This window comes from Lepidochelys kempii, chromosome 1 (genome assembly GCF_965140285.1).
Source record: "Lepidochelys kempii isolate rLepKem1 chromosome 1, rLepKem1.hap1, whole genome shotgun sequence".
Classification (NCBI taxonomy): Eukaryota; Metazoa; Chordata; order Testudines; family Cheloniidae; genus Lepidochelys; species Lepidochelys kempii.
In genome coordinates this window covers 273,095,072-273,122,786 of record NC_136380.1, presented here as the reverse complement: position 1 = coordinate 273,122,786, position 27,715 = coordinate 273,095,072, and the positions used below count along the sequence as shown (strand labels likewise).

Here is a 27,715-nt window from a genome sequence, read left to right as displayed (position 1 = left end):
GCACCATTTAAAAATAGTACAGGCCACATGGTTACCCTGCCACATACATGCATTTGACATCAGCTATGAATCCTTCAAACTCCTACCTACTCCAGGACAAAATGCTTTTCTGTAAATGTTTAGCAGCTGCAAATGGTCTTCATGGTACTGTTGAAATCAGCACTTTCTTCTGCTTTTGATAGCATCACATCTTTTGTAGCTTTTAAGGATATGCACAGTGATTCACTTCTGCGGATACGATTGCTTTGCCTTTCTGCTAAGCTTTGTTCCTCTTCAATCTCACTCTAAGTAGAGAGAAATATGTGCTTTGTCTCTGCATCAACTCTTGCCACCGCTCTCCCACCCATTAGAGCATCTGTGAGGCAATTTATGAATGCCAGCTGAGTTGCACAGTTTGCAATAGCAAATAAATAAATAAAATCAGTATGCGTTTGTTTTTAACCTTTTGACATAACCCATTACAACATACATTCTTGGTGTAGCACTCTATGGAATATGCAATCTTATATGCATGGAGGTCTTTTGGGTCCATGCACCCACTTAACTTTACTTCCCATGCAATATTCTCACTAAGAATGATGGCTTCAGACAGTTTCTTACCTGTGTCACATGATGAAACTGTGCTTAATGGATACTTCAGGCTGACTGAAGAAGCAATATTTTTTAAATTCATGCATGGGACCTAGTCTAAAGGCAAGTCTCACTTGTCCCAGCATCTACAATTTTTTTCCTGGTGCTCAGTGTACTTCCCCTCTAACCTCATCAAATTCAGTTTAAGGTGCTTCTAATAGCATGCAAGGTGCCACCAAGCATTGTGTTTAACCAGGTCCCCAGTGGTGGTATTCTCCAAAAAGATTCAGCTACTAATTGGTACTCTTCTCCCCCCGATGCCTAAAAATAATCAAGATGAAAGTAAAAACAGGGAGTTTGTAAGAAGTTACTTTGGAGTTGTAATTAATTATGTTGTACCATGTAGATTATGTAACTATTGCATACCATTTCTGGATGGATTCCGACATTTTAACCAGTATCTCCTGACAAGTCTTTGCATAATAAACAAAGCAGATAATCAATTCCTCTGAACTGCTTTTTTTTGCTGATGATGGCAAATCAACTTGAAGCACTCCTATTTATAGCATCTTTAATACTAAAATAAAAAAAAAATCAATCAAGTTTCATGTTCTGAGCATTATCAGATAGCAACGCTGTCAGATGAGGGCCACAATTTAACCTTGTGCGGGCTACATGTTTGACATGTCTGTATTAAAGTCTGAAGTTAATTTTTAAATATTTTCTCAAATATATATCTATGTAATTGTTCCAGGTTTGTCATGTTTGGTACCACTATGTTCACAGGAGAAAGCTTTCAAATGAAACCCAAATTACTCATTTCCGACATCATCATCGTATTTCCACCAACTGGAGGACCTGGAGCTGGGAGCAGCAAGTCCCTGCCTGCCACATCACGGAGGGCAACACCACTGAAATTATGATTCTACAGATTTTTACAAATCAAATGACACCTCCTTACCATTCTATCATTAACTTGCCCCTGGAATCGCACGTTTCCAGACAGCTATTCTCAGCTGCTAAATTACAATGAAAACGGATAGCTAAAATACAATAAAAGCTTTCCTAGTAGTTTTCCATGTAAGCAAGTACTGCAGTTGTCACATTCATTTGTGATTTCATGACAGCAAAGAGCTAGCATCTCAGACCAAAACTATGTGCAAAGAGGTACAGTACTGGAAAACGCATAATACAGTTAAGTTTAAACACTTCTTGCATTTTTCCCCTTCCTACAAGCAATTTCTCTAGTCTCTTCCTCTCAACGTTCCACATTAGTACTGCCTTCTGCCAGGTCAATTTAGTGTCAGTTTCTTAGGGGAAGAGGATATTGTCCCTTAAGGTTAGCAGCAAGGAATACATGAGGCCATGGCCAGTTACTGTATCAGGATAATGATAATGGCTTGCATGTGCATCAGACATTTCTTACTTCTAGTGTACAGTTTATTTATTTATTTTTAATTAAAAAGAGCTCTCGCTGTCCCAGCCCCAGGTGGCTAGGACTCATGCAGAAGGGCCGTGCACACCCAGGAAGCAAGGTTAAAGGGGACAGCCAGAGCCCTGTCACCTGGGCTCTTCTCCCCTCCCCCGAATCCTTCACCTATCTGCTGTGAAAAATGATATCGATGAATATCACTTTTCACATTGCAACCCTTACTTCTGTGCTGCTGCTGGCACAGCAGTGCCTTCAGAGCTGGGTGTCCTGCAGTAGACGTTGGTCTCCACTCTGCCTTCTGAGCTGACTGGCGGTATATGTACGGGACGGGATGGGGGGGGGGGGTTGAGTAGTGAAGGGGCGGGGATCAAATAACTTTTAGAATGGATATAAAGCCACATTTACATTTTACGTCTGTTCAATATGAATTCCCCCCGCCCCCAAACCCCCTACCATGTGCTTTAATGGTTCCCCCTCTAGCAGAAGGCAGGATTTCATCTTCAAACTCATTATTGGAAGAATGCACTGATAAAAAATTACTCACATAGGAATGGTCAGTATTCAGCCTGATTCTTAATTTAAACCAATCCTCTACACAAACAGCTTTGGTTTTTTATTGAGGAATACTGTTTCATCGGGATTGGAAGACAAGAAATAAGTACCTCAAGACACAGTTGTGTAATTAAGTGATATCTTCAAGAGTATGTACAAGAGGCAGGGAGATTGCATGTGGCCAACAAATTGACCTCTTCTTGATCTTGCTAGCCCTAGATGGTCCTCCCAGAAGTGCCACACCAGAACTACAATGTAAATTTTGCAGAACACAGTACAGACAGACAACTGGGAATGGGGTGAAGAGTTGCCTCATGTACTGCTCTTTGATCACAAGTATTTGATATCTTTCCCTTCTATATTGAGGGTAAATATTTGTTTATCCTCATGATCAGAGTCTCTGTGCCAAGAGAAATCTCCTGCATCGAAGCTGGAGTGACAGCAGAGTGGGTCCTTTGGATGAGCCCATGTCCTCCATTGACAACAGAAATGTAGATGGGAAGGAGTGTAATGTGCAACACTGGGAACTTGCAACTTGTTTCCATCCCTGGTCTGGACAGCTTCCTGCCTGTTCCCTCTCTCGGAAGAGAGGGAAACTTCAATCAAAGGGACATGCCCTTTTCACTGCAGAATGCTCACTGGAGCATTGTAGCCTACCTGCACAGTCCTGACTGCCTCAAGTGAAGTAGGGAGAGAGTGACTGCCTTCCAGAGAACAAAACAAACTGACTCAAGATCTTCATGGCTTATTGTAGCACCCAATCCCTGAAACATCTTTTCTCTATCTAGTAAAGAGAACGTATTGTTAGTCAAGGAGAAAAATTTTGATGCCTTTTATCAGCTGATGGGTGGAACAACATGAATAAGCAAAAACAGAGGAGCAATGTTTACTCCCCCCAACAAGCCTATGAAGGGAGAAACAAGGTGCAACTGTGAGCTGTGCTGTAAAATGTAAGCCAACAGCTATGATGTGTTATACTACAAGCCTGATTATGTCTCAGTCAAGAAATATTTTTAATATTCAACTAGAATTAGCTGACTGCCCATTTCATTCTCTATTAGAACAGCTTCTCTTCCTCACCATAAACCATTCTTAATAGGTCAGAATTTACAATAGCTAGTTGATTATCATTTTTCACATCAGCAATGTGTTTGTCATCACCCCCTTAGTGCAATGAATAGTTAACAGATTTTTGCAAAGCCAGCAGAGGGAGCACAGACATTGTTTTTCCTGGTTCTGTATACAGTTGCTTTAAATATCAGTAGAGGAAAATAGAGAATTAAAAAAAAAAAAAAAGACCCAGTTAAGTAAGAAAAAAAAATATAAAAGTTTTGGACCTAAATAACTGCATTTTATAGTAACTAACCAATCAAAAATGAAGCAGAGAGCTTCCTCGTGCACCAATATATAGTATACTAAAGTTGATTGACAGCAATTTTTCTAGCCAAGAATTAAACCTTGGAAAATAAGAATTTGCATAATAAGTGCACTGACCTGACCTTAACTGTATTATCATGAATGAGCCCTATAAAATAAACAGAGTAGTTTTGGCTTAAATTGCAATTAACAGCTACAGTTTAGCTGGATCACAAGAGAGCTAGCAACTTTTGCTTTGCCTTTTTTTTTATTATTAAAAGCACTACAGAATTCCTTTATTACAATTTAATTTAAACTGACTTTTTTTTAAACCTTGATTTTAAGATTATATATTTGGATTTTTAAATTGAAAATAATTCAGTAGTTAAACATTCACTTTTCTACCTTTCACACTTGATTCTGCAGTATAATTCCAGTGATCCAAATTTCTTTTATCCAAAAATCCTAGTTATCTGAACCGCAGTGTTCCTCTCCTTCTCCAGTGTTAATAGCACTTCTGTTTATCTGCTTGCCTGGTTATCCAAACCTTTCAGATGTTCCCCAGGCCATTCATATGAATGGGAGTGTACTGTACTAAGACTTATGGGATGATCTACATTAGAAATACTGTACTGGAGAAAATATATCCGTTTTAAAGTCAGTTACTCCCAATGAAACTTTTTTTAAATGTTAAGAAGCACTGAAATAGTATGGAGAGCTGCATTTTGCATTGCTTTAGTAGTTGTTGGTGGCTATGTAGCCAAGAGATCCCTGCCAGGAAGAACATACAACTTAACAGAACAGATGAGTTCACAGGATTGAGGCCTAAGACATTTAAGTCTCAACTTCACAAGGAAAAAAATAGTAATTCAAGTTAGCACAGTGTAAAATCCTAATAAAGGCTAGGCAATTGTCATTTTCAACCTACTAACTTGTGTGAAAATGACTAACTGCTTCATCCTCACTAGATGACTTGAAGTAACACCTTCCCCACCCCCCGTGAAGACAAGACACAAGTGGAATAATTTGAGAGATTCTGCCAATACACTTTGTGGCCACTAAGGAAGCAATGGTTTCTTAACCTATAGTAACTGTTATTCAAGGTGCTGTAGTCAGTGTGGATCCTACTGTAGATGCACGTACACATACACGTCACATATAAGATCAGAATCTCAAAGAGTGTCCTTTAGGGCTGTACATCTACCTTGCGTCTCTTCTTGCTCCCATATGAGGCCATAAGGGCAGAGTAGCCACAACTCTCCTCAGTTCCATTGAAATTCAAATCCGGTTTTGCTCATTCTTTTGAAAAGTAGTGATGGACAGCAGGTCATGGGATCCACACCAAATAAGTTTCAAAGAATCATAGTTAATATAGAGCAGTTAACCATTATCTTCTTAGAGTGTCTGTAGATCCCTCTGCAGGCTACTGGCAAGCCATATCCCTCAGATGGTGATAATAAGGAGTTCTACTTTCATCAGTCAAACAGCAGTTGTAGTACTGTGCTCCCAAACTTAGCAGCTGATGTGGCAAGTCCAAGGCAAAGTGTTTGGCAAAGCTCAGTGGGCTCTGTCTCAGATAAGCCACATCCTTCTCTTCCAGAAGGAGTGTGAACTCTGCAGAGCTCACTCCATGCTTCTTTTTCAGGGGTAGGGGGAAGGAGGTACTGCCAACAGGTAATGTGTGATCCATTTTGATATCTTATTATGAGGTAGCCTGACCTTTAGAATTCCTAGCTATAAATAACTAAGGAGACAATCTGAACTGTTTAGTTCTATCAGTGAAATACAGGTAAGTTCTGGAAACAGTATGAAGTTTCCTCTCTTCAGTGCAATTTTGGAAAGAATCCAAGTACGTTAACGGATTAGTTTGGGTGAGACTCAGACCACTTGTCAAGTCCCCGCTGAGCAACTCATCTCAGCAACTCACTAGTTTGCTATGAGGAATCCAGCTTCTGGGTCCATGGGTGTTTTAAGTTTCCAGGGTCTCAGCAAGCTGTAGCATTGTTTCCTTCCCTGGCCTCTCTGGCACATTACCTGGGCAACAATCCAGCATCTGTTACCCCTTCATGGAAGTGGAGCCCCTCAACCCACCTGCCTTAGGCTGCCAGGATTAATGCTGACTGCCCCCCACCTCAATCCCCAAGATGTCCCAATAACTTTAACAAGTCCTCTCCCAGAATTCCACCCAAATGTGAGACACCTCTGGTTTACAGTTTAACTGTCTCAGGAGGCACACTGTAAATGTAACAGATACTCTGCACAAGATTTTAACAACATTGCTCTTTTACTTAAAAGCTAAAGCACCAGAGTACAGATCACATCCTAACCACAATGTCCCTCACTAGATCCCCGTTCCCATGAAGTCCTTGGGGGCGGGGAAATGATCTGCAATCAGGAAGGTGGGCAGCTAACCTGATGGCTGTAAGCTAAGGATTTTTGTGTGGAGTCTTGTCTTCCGGGGACCAGGTTCTTTCCATCTGTAGCCGGTCTCTCCAACTTGTGCTCAATGTACCTGATCAATGCAGAACACAGCTGAGAATGGTACTCCACTTTGCATGTTGGGGGGGGGAAGAGGGGAGTGTCTAGATACCAATTCAGCTTTGAGATATTAAAATGAACTATGACCTTGTTCATCTGGTGTTACGTCAAAGACTACACTGACTTGAGACAGAGCTGTAAAGGCTGCTGGTGAAGTCTGGCAATTGGTGTCATGTATGTGCATGCCAATATGTGGCATATCTGTATTATTATGGTTGGAGGTGAAAGAGCTTTTCCAAATGAAAACTAGTGAAACTTTCATCTTTCCATAGCTGCAGATGAACAGTTCTAGTGCTTCTCTTAACGCTGCTGTTCAAAACTTTACCAAGTAATTTCAACACTATTGTAAAGAAGTTTTGCTCACATATTAACATATTGAGCATTACATCTGTGTCCGTTTCACGTAACTTCTGTTTGGGAAACCTATAAGCAGCTGATACAGGAACTAGAACTATTCATAAAACAGGAAGGCTAAAAGAGATAGTCTGAGTGTGTGCTTTTCCAGATTCCGTATGGAGTCTGACAGTCAACCCATAAGAATCTGGGGACCATCACACCAAAGAACCACTTTGATTGCAAAAAGCCACTCAATTATGCTAAATGTCCACTGCTGAACCTCATTAACCTAGACAGATGCAAGAACTTGCATGCCGCTTACATGAGGCATATAACCACTATGACAAGTAGGTCTTTAGTTTCCAGTAAGCAGTACTGGACACCTCCACACAAACCAAACTTGCTACACTTCAGCAGTCAGAACGAACTGGGGTAGCCTCAAATGCCTCTCCTTTTATACTCTGGAAACCCTGTGTTGGGGAGGGGAGAGCAGCTACAAACATTGCTCTCTAGATGATTCTGGAAGCTCAGATGTCTCGACTCCACAAGTGAAAACATACAGAGGCTACCTTGACAAGAACAAACTAACTATTTAGTTCTCTAATTCCTTCCACAATGGGTGTTCAGTCAAATAAAGAATTTGAGGCAAGACTTTCAAGAATGACCAGTGATGTGAGAGGCACAACTTAAGACACATTAGCAAGGCCTCATTTTCAAGAGATGGTTTTGCAGCCTTGCCCGGAAAGCAAGGCCCACTTAAGACATCAAGTTGTACATTCAAAAAAGTCACTAGTCACTTTTGAAAGTCTTAATTTAAATGTATATACACAATATTTTCTTGTTTTCAGGTAGTCTATTCCCAAAAAAAATCAAACTGTGTGAAAATGTCATACAATCATTGTGGAACAGACACCACGGTAACAGTTTCATTACAAGTGTCTTTGGTCGCATCAGGATGAGTCTCTGATGAAAAGCAGTACAGTATAGTACTACTGACCGAATTGTGGTACTAGAATCATAAGAGAACATTAAATTCAGGAATGAGCAGCTGGGAGGTGGAGATGGAGATATATACTACAGAGCAGTGACATTCTATTTCTAGTATAGATAGGATGAACAAGTAAACCAATGTCATCTATTTGATCAGCAAAACAGACAACACAAGCCAGTTGAGTAACTGGCGACTTCGTCAACAGATGGAGACAAGAACAATTCAGGCTTAAAAGACCCTAGTGTTGCAAAAGGAAAGTTACTGCAACTGAGATCATAAATAAGTTTTTATTTTTGCTCTAACTTCTGAAGAAAACATGTATGCAGTCAGTTCTCCTGTTTGCATGGATCTGTCAAACAGCATCCGTGAAAAGAAACTGTGTATTGTATGGAAGTGGGAACTAAAAGTAGTTTACATGCTTTAAGAAAATAAGATAACAAAGGAACATTGCCAGAATGGAATTTAGTAAAGGTTAAGTAATGTTTACCTAGGGTTTTTAACCACATCAGTATCCCAGCTGTTCATGTCCTTTTCAGATAGTTGTCATGCATTATGAATGAATAAGAAGTTACCTTTATTAATGAAGACAGGTGCCTTACAAGCTTCTGTAACATGACTTTATCAAAGACAACCAGAATTTCAAGTCTTGTTGTCCCATTGGTTATTTGGCTAGAAAATTTTAGACAGAAGAGCTGTATTTCAGAATTAATCTGTGTTGTATCAAGGGCAGGGTAACGCACTGATCTGACTGGCACTTAACTACTGGGTGACTTATTTGGATATCACCTGCAACTTGGGGCACAAAATTAATGTCTTCCCATTTCCTCATAATAAATGCCTCCAATATGCCAGTCCTGTTCTATTTTAGAGAATGTGCATGCATGATCATACCTTCTCCCCAGCATGTGTCACAGTGACTTGCTGAGACACAAGGGAACCTGAAATACATCACAAGTGCAAGTAATTGATTTTTTAAACACTGATGTCCAGCATACAACAGGGTTGATACAGAATAATTCTTTTCTCCATACTGGTAATCACAGACAGCAACTTGCACCCAGCAAGCAGTAAGAGAGTGTATTTTGGTTGTCTTGGGGTGATGGCCAATAGTTTTCCAAACTTGCTTTACCTTTTATAAAAAGAGAAAGGCAGCAAGTTACTTAGGAAGATCATCATGTTAAAACAGTGGTTCTCAAACTGGTGGTCACGACCACTTAGGGGGGTTGCAAGGTAATTACATTTGGGGCTCCAAGCTCCCAGTAAATTAACCCAATTTTTTATTTTTTGAGGGCCGGGGCGGGGAAGAGGTCACACAGATTCTTGCTGTGTGAAAGGGATCACTAACACAAAAAGTTTGAAAACCACTTTACTAAAAATAATTTTAAAATCCCTTGAGTTCACATAGTAGATTATAAATGCAGGACTCAGATATAAGTATTTATTAGGGCTGTCGATTAATCACAGTTAACTCATGTGATTAAGTCAAAAATTAATCACGATTAATTGCACTGTTAAACAATATCACTTGAAATTAAAAATTTTGCATGTTTTTCTACATTTTCAAATATATTTCTATTACAACACAGAATACAACGTGTACACTATAGAAAGTGTACAGTGCTCACTACATATTTTTGATTAAAAATATTTGCACTGTAAAAATGATAAAGAAATAGTATTTCAATTCACCTCACACAAGTACTGTACTGCAATCTCTTTATCACAGAAGTGTAACTTATAAATGTACTTTTGTTACATAACAGCACTCAAAAACAATGTAGGCTCTAATGTTTTGCAAGTCCACTCAGTCCTACTTCTTGTTCAACCAATCACCAAGACAAACAAGTTTGTTTACATTTACAGGAGATACTGCTGTCTGCTTATTTACAATGTCACCTGAAAGTGAGAACAGGCATTCGCATGGCACTTTTGTAGCTGGATATGCTAACCATCCATATGCCCCTTCATGCTTCGACCACCATTCCACAGGACATGCTTCCATGCGGATGATGCTCGTTAAAAAAAATGCGTTAATTAAATTTGTGACTGAACTCCCTGGGGGAGAACTGTATGTCTCCTGTTCGGTTTTACCCACATTCTGCTATATATTTCATGTTACAGCAGTCTCAGAAGATTACCCAGCACGTTTGTTTTAAGAACACTTACACAGCAGATTTCACAAAACACAAAGAGGGTACCAATGTGAGATTTATACAGCACTCACCCCAATGTTTAAGAATCTGAAGTACCTTCCAAAATCTGAGAGGGATGAGGTTGGGAGCATGCTTTCAGAAGTCTTAAAAGAGCAACACTCCAATGCAGAAACTACAGAACCCGAACCACCAAAAAAGAAAATCAACCTTCTGCTGGTGGCATCTGACTCAGATAACGAAAATGAATATGCGTCAGTCTCCTCTACTTTGGATCGTTATTGAGCAAAAACGATCATCATGGATCTTTGGTAGCAGGTAGAATACCCCTGGCCGGGGTTCATGGGGTGTGTCTGTGCAGATTTGTTCTTTTGCTTTTTCAGGGAGTTTCTTGAGCAGATGGTATAGTTTCTCCTCAGTGGGATCAGAGGATAGTGGTTTGTAGAATGTGGTGTTGGAGAGCTGCCTAGCAGCCTCTTGTTCATATTCCAACCTATTCACGAGGACTACAGCACCTCCCCTTTGTCAGCCTTTTTGATTATGATGTCAGAGTTGTTTCTGAGTTTGTGGATGGCATTGTGTTCTGCACGGCTGAGGTTGTGGGGCAAGTGATGCTGCTTTTCCACAATTTCAGCCCGTACACGTCAGCGGAAGCACTCTATGTAAAAGTCCAGTCTGTTTCGACCTTCAGGAGGAGTCCACTGTGACAGGGTTGTGCCAGATGGCTACAGGAGAGTAACAGAAGGCAGATATATTAGCCCCAGGTTAATTAGGTCCCTTTTCCCTAAGTAAGGTAACAGGGAAGGTTCCAGAACAATCAGGAACCTTCTGGAAACGATTAAGACAGGCTGATTAGAACACCTGCAGCAAATCAAGAAGCTGCTAGAATCAATTAAGGAAGGCTAATAAGGGCACCTGGGTTTAAAAAGGAGCTCACTTCAGTGTGTGGTGTGCATGTGAGGAGCTGGGAGCAAGAGATGCTAGGAGCTGAGAGTAAGAACGCGGACTGTCGGAGGACTGAGGAGTACAAACATTATCAGACACCAGGAGGAAGGTCCTATGGTGAGGATAAAGAAGGTCTTGGGAGGAGGCCATGGGGAAGTAGCCCAGGGAGTTGTAGCTGTCGCACAGCTGTTCCAGGAGGCACTCTAGACAACTGCATTCCACAGGCCCCTGGGCTGGAACCCAGAGTAGAGGGTGGGCCTGGGTTCCCCCCAAATCTCTCAACTCCTGGTCAGACACAGGAGAAGTTGACCTGGACTGTGGGTTCACGAAAACGGCCAAACTGAGGGCTGCTGTGAATCTCCGAGGCTAGCAAATCTGCCAATAAGCGCAAGACCCACCAGGTAGAGGAGGAACTTGGTCACCACCCAGAATCCTTCTTTTTGTAGTGTTGGTAGGAAGGTCTCTATGGTTTATGCTGTTCAGAGGTGTGTTGGAAATATTCCTTGAGTCGGAGACGTTGAAAATAGGATTCTAGTCACCACAGAACTGTATCATGTTCGTGGGGGTGGAGGGGCAGAAGAAGAGGCCCCGAGATAGCCCAGCAGAAGAATCTGTCCTCAGAGTATAGCTGGATAGATTAACAATATTGCTGGGTGGGTTAAGGGAACCACTGTTGTGGCCCCTTGTGGCATGTAGTAGTTTAGATAGTTTAGTGTCCTTTTTCCTTTGTAGAGGAGCAAAGTTTGTATTTAAATGGCTTGTCTAGTTTTTGAAAAGTCCAGCCACAAGGAAGTTTTTGTGGAAGGTTGGTTTTTTACGAGTGTATCCAGTTTTGAGAGCTCATTCTTAATCTTTCCCTGTTTGCTGTAGAGGATGTTGATCAGGTGGCTCTGCAGTTTCTTTGAGAGCGTGTGGCTCAAGCTGTCAGCATAGTTTGTGTGGTATGTAAATTGTAATGGATTTTTTACCTTCAGTCCTTTTGGTATGATGTCCATCTGTTTGCATTTGGAAAGGAAGATGTCTGTCTGTAGCTGTACGAGTTTTTTCATGAAGTTGATAGATTTCCACTCCATACGGCTAAATTCAGTGCCTTGCATAATGACAGGTTTCAGAGTAGCAGCCGTGTTAGTCTGTATTCACAAAAAGAAAATTGTGGCACCTTAGAGACTAACAATTTGAGCATAAATTTTCATGAGCTACAGCTCACTTCATCGGATGCATGCAGTGGGGATATTTTATATACACAGAGAACAAGAAACAACAGGTGTTACCATACACACTGTAACAAGAGTTATCAAATAAGGTGAGGTATTACCAGCAGGAGAGCGGGGGGGGGGGGGGGGGGAATCCTTTTGTAGTGATAATCAAGTTGTGTGAAGATCAGTAACGGGAGGGGGGAATAAACATGGGGAAATAGTTTTACTTTGTGTAATGACCCATCCACTCCCAGTATTCATTCAAGCCTAAGTTAGTTGTATCCAGTTTGCAAATTAATTCCAATTCAGCAGTCTCTCGTTGGAGTCTGTTTTTGAAGTCTTTTTGTTTTAATATTGCGACCTTTAGGTCTGAGATAGAGTGACCAGAGAGATTGTTCTCCAACTGGTTTATGAATGTTATAATTCTTGATGTCTGATTTGTGTCCATTTATTCCTTTACGTAGAGACTGTCCAGTCTGACCAATGTACGTGGCAGAGGGGCTTTGCTGGCACATGATGGCATATATATCATTGGTAGATGTGCAGGTGAACAAGCCTCTGATAGTGTGGCTGATGTGATTAGGCCCTATGATGGTGTCCCCTGAATAGATATGTGAACACAGCTGGCAACAGGCTTTGTTGCAAGGATAGGTTCCTGGGTTAGTGGTTCTGTTGTGTGGTTGTTGGTATTTGCTTCAGGTTGGGGGGCTGTCTGTAGGCAAGGACTGGCCTGTCTCTCAAGATCTGTGAGAGTGATGGGTCGTCCTTCAGGATAGGTTGTAGATCCTTGATGATGTGTTGGAGAGGTTTTAGTTGGGGGCTGAAGGTGATCTGTTATTTTCTTTGTTGGGTCTGTCCTGTAGCAGGTGACTTCTGGGTACTCTTCTGGCTCCGTCAATCTGTTTCTTCACTTCAGCAGGTGGGTATTGTAGTTTTAAGAATGCTTGAGAGAGATCTTGTAGGTGTTTGTCTGTCTGAGGGGTTGGAGCAAATGCGGTTGTATCGTAGAGCTTGGCTGTAGACAATGGATCGTGTGGTGTGGTCTGGATGAAAGCTGAAGGCATGTAGGTAAGTATAGCAGTCAGTAGGTTTCCGGTATAGGGTGGTGTTTATGTGACCATCGCTTATTAGCACCGTAGTGTCCAGGAAATGGACCACTTGCGTGGATCGGTCTAGGCTGAGGTTGATGGTGGGATGGAAATTGTTGAAATCATGGTGGAATTCCTCAAGGGCTTCTTTTCCATGAGTCCAAATGATGAAGCGGTCATCAACGTAGCACAAGTAGAGTAGGGGCATTAGGGGACGAGAGCTGAGGAAGCGTTGTTCTAACAGTTGATGCCACAAAGTCAATTATACATACAGGGCTAAGTTATCTGCCATGATTGCCTCCAGTCCCTCATCCTCTTTTTAGGAGTTAAGAGCATGTTGTAGAAAGTATTTCTCTATTAGAATTTCCATCACACAAATTAAGCTATATTTGAAAACTTGAAACTGATCTGTTCCCCTGCCCCCGAGGGATCTACTCCCTTGCCCCTTCCTCAAGAACAAGGGTTGCAGAGGTTTAACCTTAGAACCGCACTTTTTACTTAAACTGGTTCAAATTTGTATGCAGACAACACCAGAACATTCATGCTGATTTTTACACTAGTTTAAACTTGAAATTATATCAGATTAACAGCCACTGTGAAATATAGCTATCTTGTCTAAACACAGAAGTTGCTTTTAAAAGTGGTTTTAGTTAATGTAGGTTTCTTTACGTAAATTTAAGCAGGTGTGTGTCTAGAGCAGGGGTGGTCAAACTTTTTGACCTGAGGGCCACATCGGTGTTCCAAAACTGTTTGGAGGGCCAGGTAGGGAAGCTGTGCCTCCCCAAACAGCCTGGCCCCCACCCCCTCCCAGTTCCTACCCCCCTCAGAACCCCTCCACCCATCCAATGTCCCCTGCTCCTGGACCCCTGACTGCCCCCTCCCGGGACCCCCAACCCTAACCGCCACCCCAGGACCCCACCCCCTATCCAACCTACCCTGCCCCCTGTCCCCTGACTGCCTGGAACCCTATCCACAGCCCTGCCCTCTGACAGGCCCCCCAGGACTCCCACACCTATCCAACCCCCCCGTTCCCCATCCCCTGACCACACCCCTCCCAAACCTCTGCCCCCCAGGACCCACTGCCCCTTATCCAACCTCCCCCCACACTGCTCCCTTACCATGCCACTCAGAGCTGCAAGTCTGACAGAGGCACCACCCAGCCAGAAAGCCATGTCACTGTGCTGCCCAGCAGCTTGCAGACCCACCCCCCAGGGCACTGGTGGCAAGATGAGCTGAGGCTGTGGGGGGAGGAGAGACAGCAGGGGAGGGGCCAGGGGCTAGCCTCCCCAGCTGGGAGCTTAAGGGCTGGGCAGGACAATCCCACAGGCTGGATACAGCCCATGGGCTGTAGTTTGCCCACCTCAGGTCTAGAGGGACAGGTGATGAGATAGGAATAGAAAGGCAGATCAAGTTTTGCATTGAAAGCCTTGAGTGCCTTTGAAATGGCTAAATGAATGAAAAATTACTAAATATTTTTGTACTTTCAGAGAGACCAAAGGGACCACTCTTATGTTTCAAAACAGTCAAAATAGTGAAAGAACTCACAGGTGTAAGTTCTGACTAAGTAAACATGAAGCCAAATATTTTATACCCACCAGTTTTCAGTACAGGCAGAACAGATAACAATCACTGAGTTTCATATACACAGGATGCTAAGTGACAGAGGTTAACCTATTTATTCAGTTAATTAATGCTGTCTACCAAAATGATTCAAGACAACAGGAATTAGCACACACTTTGGTGATATATTCACCTGGTAAGAGTGGGCATAAGCAAATACCTGCTGCCCTCACTAAACGAAGTTTGGGGCACATTTCACCTACTTAGACAAAAGATAAATTTCCATATTTTACTACTATTGGTAGCAGTTCTTTAAGTGCTGTTCAAAGTTCTCACTTGAGAGCCTTAAAATTTGAAGTAAGTACATACACTACTTTTACAGGTAATCACTAACAGGTCAGTAAGATGACCCAAAAAAACCCACACCCCTATTTTATAGCCAACTTCATATTGTCTTCACTGCTAGCTAGCTGTTTAACTGCCTTATTTTTTAAATCCAGAACACAGTACACCTTGATTAACATCTAGACTATTAGTTAGGTCTATGCTATTATATTAGCAGCCACAAACTAAAACCTGTTTCTCAGATACATGGAGCATAACCAAGGGTTTAAAAAAAAAAAAAAAAAAGAGTAATGCCCTACAGTGGCATATTTAGTTGCTCAGCTACTTTTACAGGGTTTACAAGGTAAACAGCCTGAAGCAGATTCCTCAGTGAAACAACTGTCAAACTCAGACTTGGTCTACCACTGCCAACTTATGTCGGTGTAACTATATGGCTCAGGGGTATGGAAAATTATACCCACCTAAGCCCTGGTTTTAGACAGCACTATGTCGATGGGAGGGCTTCTCCTGTCAACATAGTTACTGCCTCTCAAGGAGGTAGAGTACCTATGCCTATGGGAACCCATCGGCATACGTGCCATCTTCACTACTACAGCAGCACTGTAAATGTAGACAAGCCCTAACTTACAACAATCTAATCAAAGTAGCATCAAACTAATACTACCTTCTTGCATATAACTATAGGAGTAAATGGCATATTTACCCAATGTATTGCATTTTATACCCACAAAATTCAGTACGCTTACAAATTCTTGTTTTGTCCTACCTCTCTAGTTTTTAGTTCTGAAGTGAAGAGCTTCATAAAGATTCCCCAAACACAATACCAACTCTCATTGTGTCCATCCCTTAAAATCCTGGGAAGAGAGAGACAGGCTTTGCAGAATACCCTGAAGAATGAATGATTGGGGCTACTTCAGACTAAGGATGGGGGTGAATGAGAAAAGGAGTACCAGAAGTGAGCACCAATAGTCCTCTCCTAACTCTTCTCTTTCAATGTCTGGTCTGGGGCCGCCAGCCTGAGTGCCTCTACTGACCACAACTGCATCAGAATGGCAAGGACAGAAAGAACCTCTCACATATGCTAGCCTTTGATCATTCAGTAATTTATAGATTAAAAAACCAACATCTTAAACTCATTTCAGAAGACTGGTGCAGATCAAAAAAGACAACCAATGTCATACATATGGCGAGACACTCCTAAGCAAGCAGGATTTACACTCCACACCAGCTTTAATTTAAAAACTTAAGACCCAAGCTCCTTGTTATTTGCATCCACTTAGCTATCTAAATACACCCCATTAGCACAGAATTTCACACCAGAACTCAAGCTTTTGTTTGAGTTTCCAAAGCTTATGGTTGCACAGGAAAAAAAAAGTTGCAAATGTGATGTCTGCCTAAGGCCTTGTCTATTCTAGAAAAGTTGTGCTGGTTTAACTTGATCAATGATTTTAAAATCTAAAACAGATTTAACTCTTGCTTAAATTGTTTTAAACAAATTTAACCCTTATTGAACATGTTAAGTTCACACTGATTTAATTAGATTAAATTAAATTAATTTTAAACCAGTACAACTTTTCTAGATTAGACAATGGTCTTGCATACATGAAAACGCTTCAGTTTATTTTAGGTGTTACTTTAAGTCAGTTTAGTTCAACCAAAGCAAGGGGTCATGTAGATACATTTTAGTTTAAGCCAGATTTACTCTGTTTTAACTTAAACCTGTTTTTCATCTACTTAAACTGAAGTAAATCTGATTTAAATCAAAATAAGAGCATGCACCAGTGTTTTTTCCAGTTTAAAAAAAACAGAAGTTAAACTGTGTCTAAAACAGGTGCAAGTCTGGAAGCTTCCTGAAACAATAACTAAGATATTAATTGCTGCCATTCATCTCAATGAGGTTTTTATTCTAACATATAAAATATGCAAGTTTGTGTCAACATTAACTACTTTTTTTACAGAGCATTTTAACATCCAGCCAGTGTTTATCCCACAAACCTAAAACTGCCTCCCATATCTCCACAGCTTTTAAGAACCCTAACCGTCCCCGTCCAACCACCCAAGAAACTTCTGTAAGAGTTATGTATATTTTAATTAAATTCCTCCGTACAATAGAAGTTATGGAGCAATGTTTTACATAACACTGATGACCCCTTCACTCACACTTCAGGCATTCCTGTAATACAAATAGAATATGCTCTAGAGACCATTTCATACTTGATCCAATAGAAAAAAATATTTAAGTTTGGAAATTATGAGCTAGCCCCATTCTACTAAAGAATACTAAAGGAATCAGCAGACCTATGCACATTGCACCAGTTTAATTGTGAGGTGACTACAGGATATAACACTGTAGCAGTGGTTCCCAGGAGAAACTGATTAACTCCTGGCCTTATGTATAGTCTACCCTGAGCTTTGCTTTACTTAACTATCTTGAGGGGGTAGATATAAGTAATTGTAGAAAAGGGCATTTACAATTTACCATATTTTCCACTTGCTTCCCTATCCTACTAGCATCAGTTTAGTCTTCTCCAGATTGACTTTCAGACAGCAAGCCCTTACTACAGCAATCCAAATGTCTACCATTGTAGAAAGCATTTGACAGATGACTGGGTTGGTAAGGTAGAGCTGCACCTCAAACTACTTAATACTGTATTTAATGCATCTTTACCAATAGAGCTGGGTGAGATCTTTTTCAGCAAGTAATTTATTGGCTGGGAAAAATTTCAATAAACCTAAAACTATCAGTAAATTCATTGTCATATTTGCCAAATATTTTTTTTTCCAGTTTTATCAAAACTGTTTCAGTAGTTTTTTACATTACTGAAACATTTTGATTTTATGGGCTAGAATCACCAAGTGACCTCTTGAGGAGATGCTGGAGCCAGCCTCATGAGTAAAGCCAAGTGATTAGGTGCCAAAACACAAACGTGGAGGGCCCAGGTTAGATTCCTCTGTTTGTGTGATATGGAGATTTGAACTTGGGTCTTCCATACTGCAGGGAAGTGCAATAGCCACCAAGCTATGGGTTATTCTGGTGTCTGGGGGTGGGAGAGGGATGGTGGTGGTCCTCAATCCCTCATAAGAAGCTGTTACACTGTGTTTATAGTCAATAGTCAGGATCATTCACTGGACAATTCATAGTATTTGTCATGAGTGGCAAATCACTGGGCCAAAGAAAGAGGAACACCTTCAACAGGAGAAACTGAGGAAGACACTCACCAGACCATCCCATAGCTCAGTGGCTAGGGTAGTCTCTTGCATTGTGGGAAACCCAAGTTCAAATTCCTTCTTCACATTAGACAGAGGGGGGAAACTGCCTCTGCCCCCCAATCTGCACCCCACGTGAGTACCCTGAACACTGGGCTAACACTTATAAGGAGATCACCTCTTTGCCCTCCAGCCATTGTGTGAAACTAATCCTCTTCAGCCATTCTACTAAAAGCAAAAATTGAAACCAAAAATTTCAAGTCTGCTCAAACTATGTGTTTTCTGACTTACATGAATTTTTGGGGGGTGGGGAGGGAGGAGGGGGAAGAGGTGTTGGCACATCCCAAAAATGAAACTTTGATTTTTGGAACCGCCAGCAAACTGAAGAGAAAAACAGTTATTCACCTAGGTCTGTCTACTTAATGCTCCTAATGAATATTTGCACACTGCTAAAGAGGAGGAAAGAGAGCACCCTGGACAATTCCTCCCAAGAGCCCTCAGGCAGAAGATTAGCTACCTAAAAGCTTTCTTCAGAGACGTACGATTAGAATTAAGACACTTAAAGGCAGCCCCATCTACGGACACTAGCATTTTCAGGCAAAGGAACTATCTCAAAGTTGAGACTGAATAGACAGAACAGACAGCTCTAACATCAGTACTGACACTTGATCTCAATACATTAGCAGAAGAGGATCTACCAACACAACCAATACAATCTATGCTATAGCAAGGTTAGTATTTTTTCCTTATTGACAAAGGCCAAGCAGATCCAAGGTATCCAAATAGATACTTATTTAACAAATTGTCTCATACCAGCCTTTATCCTAAAAGGGGAGATTACTTTACGCCAGAAGTCTCTGTACACCAGCTTTAAACCTCTGATAAACACTGCTGTCACTGAAGACTGCCAACAGCTATAGGAAAAAAAGCATTACCTATCTTTTTTTTAAAATAGAGATATTAGGAGAAAGGCTGCAATAACCCATCACTGGGCCCTAAGCAAGCTTACACTTCTCCCAGCCCAGTGCAGAGGAGAGGCCAAGGCTGGGAGTGGGATTGAGGCCACTCTGCACCTCACCCTGCAGCAGCAGCTCCTGTCCCATCAGGCAGCTCCACTCACTCAGTTATGGTGTGGCTGCACCTCTGACATGACATGCTTTTACACATTCAAACTCACCTAGGCACCAAGGTTCTTTAAGTTATTCACCACAAAACCCTATATTTAACTAAGTTCTTTCAAGCATCACTTATGGTGCATCTAAAGTCAAACAAGCCAAGAGTCAATTAAGTGGAATGCAAGCATGGGGAATATTTAAGTGAAAAAAAGCCGTAAGATCTGAATTAGACTAAAGATCAACATGACCTTTCAGCATCTAGATCCTAACAACTTGAGAACCTGATAGAAACATAAAGCAACAGTGCCCAAATAACCCCCTCTTTTTAAATGCAAACAGTAATGAAAAGTGGTCTGTCAAGCGTTTGTTCTCCTAGACTCTTCCCTGCATTCCCAGGCAGGAACTTCCAGCTCCCAACCTAGTCTTCTCCATTCCTACATCCTACTATCAACTAAGTATTAAAAAGGTAATATTGAGTTTCAGTATTAGAATTTGGTATTAAAAGTCAGATTTTTCAAGGACAGCACAATTCACATTCCTGCACACATCCTGAAACAATTACTTAGGTAGACATAGCGACATCAGTTTCACTCAGTTGAGATTGGGAAGGATGTCTGCAGTCATAAGGACTCGCAACTCAAGTTTTATATCTTAAATTCTGGAAAATCTACTAGTGTTAGGTAAGCTTCACAAAAACATCACGTGGACCAATTCCAGCCTTTTGTCTGACGCCTAATGTTGGGGAGTTAATGAGCTCATGTATAAAAACTCTATTGCAGGTCCAAAGCAAGTTAGCCAAGTCTTAAGTTCTCCCACTTGCTGTATTCATTGTAATAGTACTTCCTCCTACGTTTGTCTCCTAAACTGCTGTACAATGTTGCTGTGCATTGCTGAACAGCTGCCATGTTCCACAGAGATACTGAATCCAGTCTTATTTATAAGACATTCAGATGCAAGAACCTATGTAGATTTAAGATTGAGTTAATAACCCTCAGTGTCCCTCCTTATTGCAAGTTACATGGTTAAAAAAAAAAAAAAACCCACCACACACCCTCAACTATAAAGTAGGAAACAGCAACTTTTGTCTTTTCCCAAGGACTATTTTTGGGCAAAGATGGAGGAATGGTGAATAAGAAAAGAAGTCTAAGGGTAGCTACATTCAGCTTATTTTAATATCGGTGATCCAAGTTTCACATGAGAAAAGATAGTGTTGCAACCACGCAATATTTAATCACTCAAGAAAATGAGTAACAATAGAATAGCAGAACTTAGTGTTAATAATTCTAAAAATCTTCCAGATAAGAATGTGTCAATAAATCAGTTATCCGTCTCTATTTTGATTTTTAGACTGAAGCATCTGGCTTCCAATAAGCTGCAGCATTGACTTCATTGTAAAGCCAGATGGACAAAACATGATCAGCAATACATATTTTGCCCTATTTTAACATTTATCATTTTTGTGCCATAAAATAAAAGAAATTGGTACCTTCAAGAGGGAAGTTATTCAGTACGGTAAATAGGTGTAAGGACTAGAGTTCTAGAGAACTCATTTCAAGACAAGTGAGTTTTGGGCCCCCCATAGGAGGTTACTAGAAACTGCTAGTCTCAATTTGTAAGCAAAATACAGTCATCTAGTTGATAAAACCACAGAAATTAGGATAGAAAGATGTTTGATTAGGGAATATTAATACAACAGTTTAATTAAATCTATTGTAAAAATGCAGCTGATTATCAAAGCAAGTGTTTAAGATTACTAAAGAGCCTATCTGTAATTAGATTTTAATTTAAGACTGTACTGGTTCTCTTTTGAGGAGCAAACTTGTTACCAATCTCTTAGTTAGCGCATGACAGATTCATGGTATTTTGTCAAATAAAGCTTACATTTATGAGCCTAGAGACAAACAGTCTGCTTATCTTCCTCTATTAGTTTACTTTGAGCTGGAACCAGTTTCAGTTACCAAAACAGAATATGTTTAAGAATATACACCCTTGTTACACTTCATTGTATTGTGCTGTTTCTCCTTTAAACAATGAAGACAGAACTGTTCTAATAGTGTATACCCTGAAAAATTTAATTCACATACAGAAAGTATTTAGAAATATTAAATATATGCAACAAGATTAAGAATTTCTCTTTATATTTAATTTAGAAGCTTAACAAAATTAAAGTGGTTAAGGACATAGTAAACTAGTAGTTAATATGTAATAACACTATATTTTTGAACAATGTAGGTCTCTTGTTTATGTTGCATGGTTTTATTAAAAGACTAATATCCATCAAAAATTTGCACACCCAAACGTCTGTCTGAAGTTCTACTGCACTGAGGTCAGTGACATTTTAGTTGTCTTCTAAAGAATACTTGAGTGCCATTAATATTTACTCTATATTAATGAGAGAAATTTGAGTTGGAAAAGACTAGGTTATTTTGTCCATCTATGTGCCAACAAAGAATTATTCCCTATGGCATAATTTTAACTGCTTACACAGTCCATTTTGCAGTTACTCAGGCAGCATAATATCTACCACATCCCCTGGGTGTACTATTCCCCAAGCCTAGTAGTTCCTTAACTAGGTGGTGGTAGTCATGTTAGTTTTAAAGATTTTCCTTCACTCATTTTTATCCCAGTCCTCTAGATCATATCACCTAAAGCCACCTTAATTTCTTCTCCTTCCTTGGCATTTCCATCCTTTGAGTACTTCTCCCTTTGTGTCTAGCCAAACTGTATGGTATGTTCTGTATGGTTCAAATAAGTAGACAGCTCAGAGTTGTGTTTCATTATGTTAAATCTACATAAGCATTTACAAGTTTACATTAGCAGAGGTCTTACAGCATTTTTCAGAAGTTCAGCAAAAAAAATTAAACCGTAATGCAGCAACTGAAATTCTCAAATTTAACATCTGACAGATTCTACCTATATTGCTTATGAATTAAGAGATAGCGACACTAGACAAGATTCCGCTTTAAATTTCCAAGCAAGTCTAAGATAAAAATGAAGAGTAATGTCATAATACCCAGAAAAATAGCAAGAGTTCGGTAAAGCGTAAGTCCCTGTAAAATACAGTTCATTTCACTTGCACCAAAGGTGAAGATTAATTTTGTGGTCCCAAATATCCACAGCATAAGCAGCATATTTGACAGTCTCTGCTCAGTAGAAATTTAATATAGTAAGGTGTTACAGTTAAGAATTGGGGTACACTGGCATACTGCCTAGAAGGAAAAAAGTGTTTTGCCCATATTAGTGGTGGCTTGGACCCACTAATCTCCTACTATTTGAGCACAAATGAAATTCTTATCTAGTGAAAAACCGCCGCAACTACCATCACAGTAGCCTGCTACCAGTAAAGGGAAAGGAGGAGTGATAAGAAAATAAGCAACCCACAATGCTGGTTCCAAATCTGCAATTTCACATTTTAAAGCATGGGGGTAGGGGGTTAAAGCTATTTTTGTGCTCTACTATTCAGAGCCACTTCTTCCACTTATGCACTAAAAAAAAGTTTCCATTCATTATGCCATAAGTATTTAAGTTTAGTACGCTGGAAGCCATTTCTGCCAAGAGAGTCACCAATGACTTACGGATATACAAAAAGTTTACTACTTGTCCAAATTTTGCATTTATGGTTCCTGAAAAGCTTTAAAAAAAATAAACTAGTAATTCTGAACAACTTTCTCACTAGCTATAGTAGAGTTACTGCCTGCTTTCTAAATGGAACAGAAAAAAATGGCAAATGAAACTATCAAGATCATTTAACAAAGTTTTTTAAACTCTCACTTGCTGAAGCACCTGTAAACATTTACAGCTGTGTTTTTTCCAGAGATTTGCACACTGCTGTACCTCTTCCCACAAGTATTTTGTTAAAAATGATGAGATATTAAGGGGTACATCTTATTTGGACTTCATTCTCAGAACATGCTTTATAATTTTGCTGAGGGACCACTTAAGAGTCTTCCAGAACCCCACCCCCACTATGTTTTGGGCCCAGATACTAATGACCCCTTCCCTTAAGCTAAAGTGCAGGAGCTTTAAATGTAATTAACACAACACAAGTTCACATAATGCTTTGTTTTCAAGATAAGCTTTGGAGTTTTGATAGGTTGCTCTTGAAAAAGTTATCCAAAATTAAGTTTTATGCTGAAGGCAGCATAAAATAATTCAGTTTTAGAGGACTTCAGACTGTCAGTTGTTTCTTTTGTCTTCTATTTTGTTGGGGGGGAATTAATATAAAAATATCTCTAACAATTGTTACTGTATATCTTTCATCCTTCTTATATTTAAAGTTTACAAAAAAATAAACAAAAGAAGAAACATTGAAATGGATTATGCTGTAACAAGTTTCATGCCGAGTTCCAAACACTGTCCTTAATTCACCCCCACAATGGCAGTATAGATCAAATTAAAACTGGCCACTATTTAGAGACCCTTACATTAACAGCTAGTCAAATTGAGACATCCGGGACACTAAATGTCCTAGTTTTGACAAATTAAGGCCGACACTACTAGTTATTTTGGTAGTAATCACTTACATTGCTAGGGGAAAAAATATGATAAATAAAATGCTTCCAAGGTCATGAACATAAGCTTTATCAGCTAGGTTTCCAAGCAAGCTTCTTCCTGAAGTCCTATCAGAAGTTCTTCTAACTTCTAGACTTCCACATCAGCAGGGAAAATAAAATTGCTCTGACAGTGAGATATTCTTCCAGTCACCATCTTCTGAATGCCCCCCCCATCCCTTCACACTCTAGAACAGCAGCACTCCCTTCTACCACAGGCAGCAATCATCCCCCAGTATTAAGGCCTCTTCATAAACTCAGTTGGTGTAACATCCAAAGGTTACATACACCATTTGGTTGAGAATGACAGTGTCATACAAGCGCCACCGTTAGAGGCACTTCCTGCTACTAAGCAGGACATCACCCAGCTCACAAACGCACGCCCGCAGGCTGCCCAGAGCAGCCTCAATGGTCCTCTCTCTCTATTTCAGAGGCGCTGCAGAGATGCCTTCATCCTAGTTTTCAGAATCAATACACACACAGTCCGCCTAGCCATTAATAAATCAGAACCGCAAGTCCGCTGGGGGAAAGAGGGGAATTTCTGTCTGCCTCTTTGCCTGCTCTTAACTAACCCGGACTGGGGAGTAGCCCACAAGACAAAGCGGCGGAAGGCTGGGGGGAGGGGAGTCTGCAAGTGCAACTGGAAAGGCAGAGAGACCCTCAGCTACAAGCGCCGTCTCCCCCGCCCCCAGGCCAGCGGCGGCTAGCTAGCTAGCTCCGTGCAAGGCTGGCAACGAGGCAGGCTGAGGATGATCATGCCGTGCAGCAGCAGACGACTAATCCCAGCTACTCAACCCGGCAGGGAACAGGGGCTAAGCACCACCTATGGTGTGTGTGCGCACCCAGGAAGGGAGGGGGCGCGCACGGCCAACAGCGCCTCTGCCCGCACTGGGGTAGCCGGGCTCGGCACTGCCTGTGCTGCCGGCGGAAGAGGCAGCTCCAGCCCCGCTAATCACCCAGCCCAGCACACATGTCACACAGCGCCGCCGCCGCTTACCCCTTCTCCGCCCGAGGAAGGTCCAAGCTGCAGCAACGCCCGCCCCGTGCAGGAGTCCAGGCAGGGAGCGACCCCGCACCGGCCGCCCCTCAAGGTCACACCGCGCCCCAGATGCAGCGCGGCAGCCCGCTGCAGGGGTTAGCGGCCGCCCCACGCGGGCAACGGCGCTGAGCCCGCAGACCAGGCGGGCGGAAGGCAGCCGCCGCTCCGCGCCCGCGGGCGGCTCAGCCCCTGCACCCGGCGGCTGGAGGGGGCGCTGCCCTGCCTCGAGGCCAGGGCGGCCGATGCTCCAGCTCCTGGCTCCGGGGCCGCCGCTTACCTCGGCCGCTGCCCAGCCACACGGTGGACGGCGCCTCGGGACGCAGCGGGAATGTGCCGCCGCCTGCTTGGCGCACAAGGTGCCCGCGTCCCTCGCCCTGCTCCGGCGGGCCAGCCCCGCCCCGCGAACGGGCGGGCGGGCGGGGGGGTGGCGGCAATGAGAGGGGCGGGCTCCCAGTCCCACCCCCGGCAGGCAGCGGCTCCTCACAGGGAAGGAGCCCGCGCTTCACCCTCGCACGCGCCCCGCTGCGGCGCGGCCCCTTCCCGCACCGGCTCAGCAGCCCCGGACGCGCCGCGGAGCCCCAGCCCGGCAGAGTAACCGCTACCGCCGCCACCTCCTGCCCGGGCTGTGGGGCAGCCACAGGGCGGAGCGGCCCGGCCCCCGCCCGCCTTCCCCCCGGCCGGCCGGCCGTCACTCACTCGTCCGCCTCTCGCCGAGCCACCCCTCCCCACGCTGCAACTGCCGCTTCCTACCCCTCGTCCCGGCAGTCACATGACGGGGTCTCGCTCGGGTGAAGGGGCTCCAGACGTGCGGCGCCTTCAATGGGGGAGGAGAGGGAGGAGACTCCGGCGCGAACAGGGGGGAGTGGGCGGGGCCAGACGCTCTCCCCGCCTCCCCCCTCTCCTATTGGCTGTTGGCTGCAGACGTGCTTGTTTCCATGACGTGGGTGGGCTGAGCCGAGGCGTTTGATGGGGCCCGGCGGGCTTGTCGGTGACTTTGCTACGAGCCTCTCCTCGGGGAGGGGGCGGGTGCAGTGCGCTCTGCCCTACCCCCTCCTTAACCCCCCCCCCCGGCCACCCCCGTGCCTGGGGGCGGCAGTAGGAGTGGGGGGAGGAGCAGCTCATTGCACGGGGTAGCGGGGGAGGGGGCCCGTGGGGGAGCCCATCGCACAGGCGAGAAGGCAGAGCGCGGAAGCCGGTTGCACGCAGGGGGCAGATAGGGGGAGCTCCCTGCACGGGGGAGGGGAGCAGAGAGAGGGAGCTCCCGGCATGGGCGGGGCAGAGGAGAGTATCAACTCGCAGGGGGAGACGGTTCTCGCTTGATGCAAGGTGTGGGGAGGAATTGTGCCGCTCACCCTTTTCAGGAGGTTGGAGAGTAGAGGGGTCTTACCCTTGCAGGGTTGAGGGCAGGCTGACTACCCAGAGTCAGTCCTCCTTCTCCCTTGTTTCCATCAGAGGGTGAAATCAAATTACAGTGACCCCAATCCGGAAAGCAGCTAGTTAAATATCCCGCTGCTGCCTAGACCGCGTGAATGAGGGACACTTCAAACCAGGCTGAGGGCGATTGATTGTAAATGTCTCATTGAAACACACAGCAAAATCCTCCTCCAAGCCCAGAGGGCGAAGATTGATTTAAATTTCATTCTCGGTGAGACAGCTTTCCTTCCCCCACACTCAAAGACAGATCTGTAAATCCTCTCTCTGTTCCATCATCTCAGCAAAACCCCATAGGGGTGCCTCATGTATTTCCAGTTTTAGTTCTGTGCGTGTAATTTTACAGAGAAGTGCTCTGAGTTACCGTGGCTGCTTTACTTGTTTTCTGATTCTGAATGGAAGTTATGGAGATGATTTATGCATCCTGATTGGCTGTTTTACAAAGCATGAATTCCCTTAAAATCTTGTGTCTATATCAGTTTATTAATAATATATAACTATGATGATCTCATCTCAAAGCACTTTAAAAAAATAAGCCAGCCTCATAAAACCTCTCCTCTATAAGATAATATATCCGTTGTTACATCGATTTTTAAAATGGGAAAATGGAAGCATAGAATTTGTCAACATTTTCAAAAGTGCAAAAAGAACGAGGAGTACTTGTGGCACCTTAGAGACTAACAAATTTATTTGAGCATAAGCTTTCGTGGGCTAAAACCCACTTCTTCGGATGCATGCAGTTGAAAATATGGTGCGAAGATATATACAGACTAACACGGCTACCACTCTGAAACCTGTCAAAAGTGCATTTTAATTTTGACTGCCTCAGCTTCTGAGTGCCCAGCTTCCAACACCTCAGGCTTGACTTCCAGTGGATAATTATCCATAGCTCCTGCTGAAGAAACTTTGGAAGCTGCAGATATTCAGCACTTTTCTATGTCAAGCCCTGGACCTCTCAAGGATAATGAATATTAGTGGAGACTCGAAAATCTGGGCCTAAATGACATGACGAAGAACACACAGCAAGTTAGCAGCAGAGCTGGTAACGAGAACCCAGAAGTCCTGATTTCTACTCCCCTTCTCCAACTCAATAGATCACCCTTCTCAGTGAAAGTACTCAATAAAACACATTTATTGCTATATATGCTTTGTTTTGTTATTTTGATTTTCCTTTTCTTCTTGACACAATATCAACCTCTCTGCTGGGCACTTCAGTGGAATGAATGGTGAACTGTTTTTGGTCCATCAGGTTCTATTAGCAAGCCATAAACACCCCATCTTTCCATAGTTATTGCTCAAATCCCACAGCTATTT

The 27,715-nt window shown here is 42.6% G+C and overlaps 1 protein-coding gene across 8 annotated transcripts in view; it reads right to left on the bottom strand.

Annotated features, from left to right (window-relative positions):
• The window catches only part of ATP2B1 (ATPase plasma membrane Ca2+ transporting 1), a 130,757-nt gene extending 104,933 nt beyond the window's left edge, over window positions 1–25,824 (bottom strand). For 4 of the 8 annotated variants that reach the window (XM_073327570.2, XM_078851113.1, XM_078851114.1 and 1 more), the window contains exon 1: window positions 25,667–25,766. The gene's annotated coding sequence lies outside the window, so the exon portion shown is untranslated. Of the gene's footprint in view, window positions 1–24,928; window positions 25,111–25,247; window positions 25,492–25,666 lie in introns of those variants that run through there. The other 4 variants (XM_073327565.2, XM_073327564.2, XM_073327566.2 and 1 more) reach the window with 4 other exon arrangements.
• Between the last annotated feature and the right edge of the window lie 1,891 nt (window positions 25,825–27,715).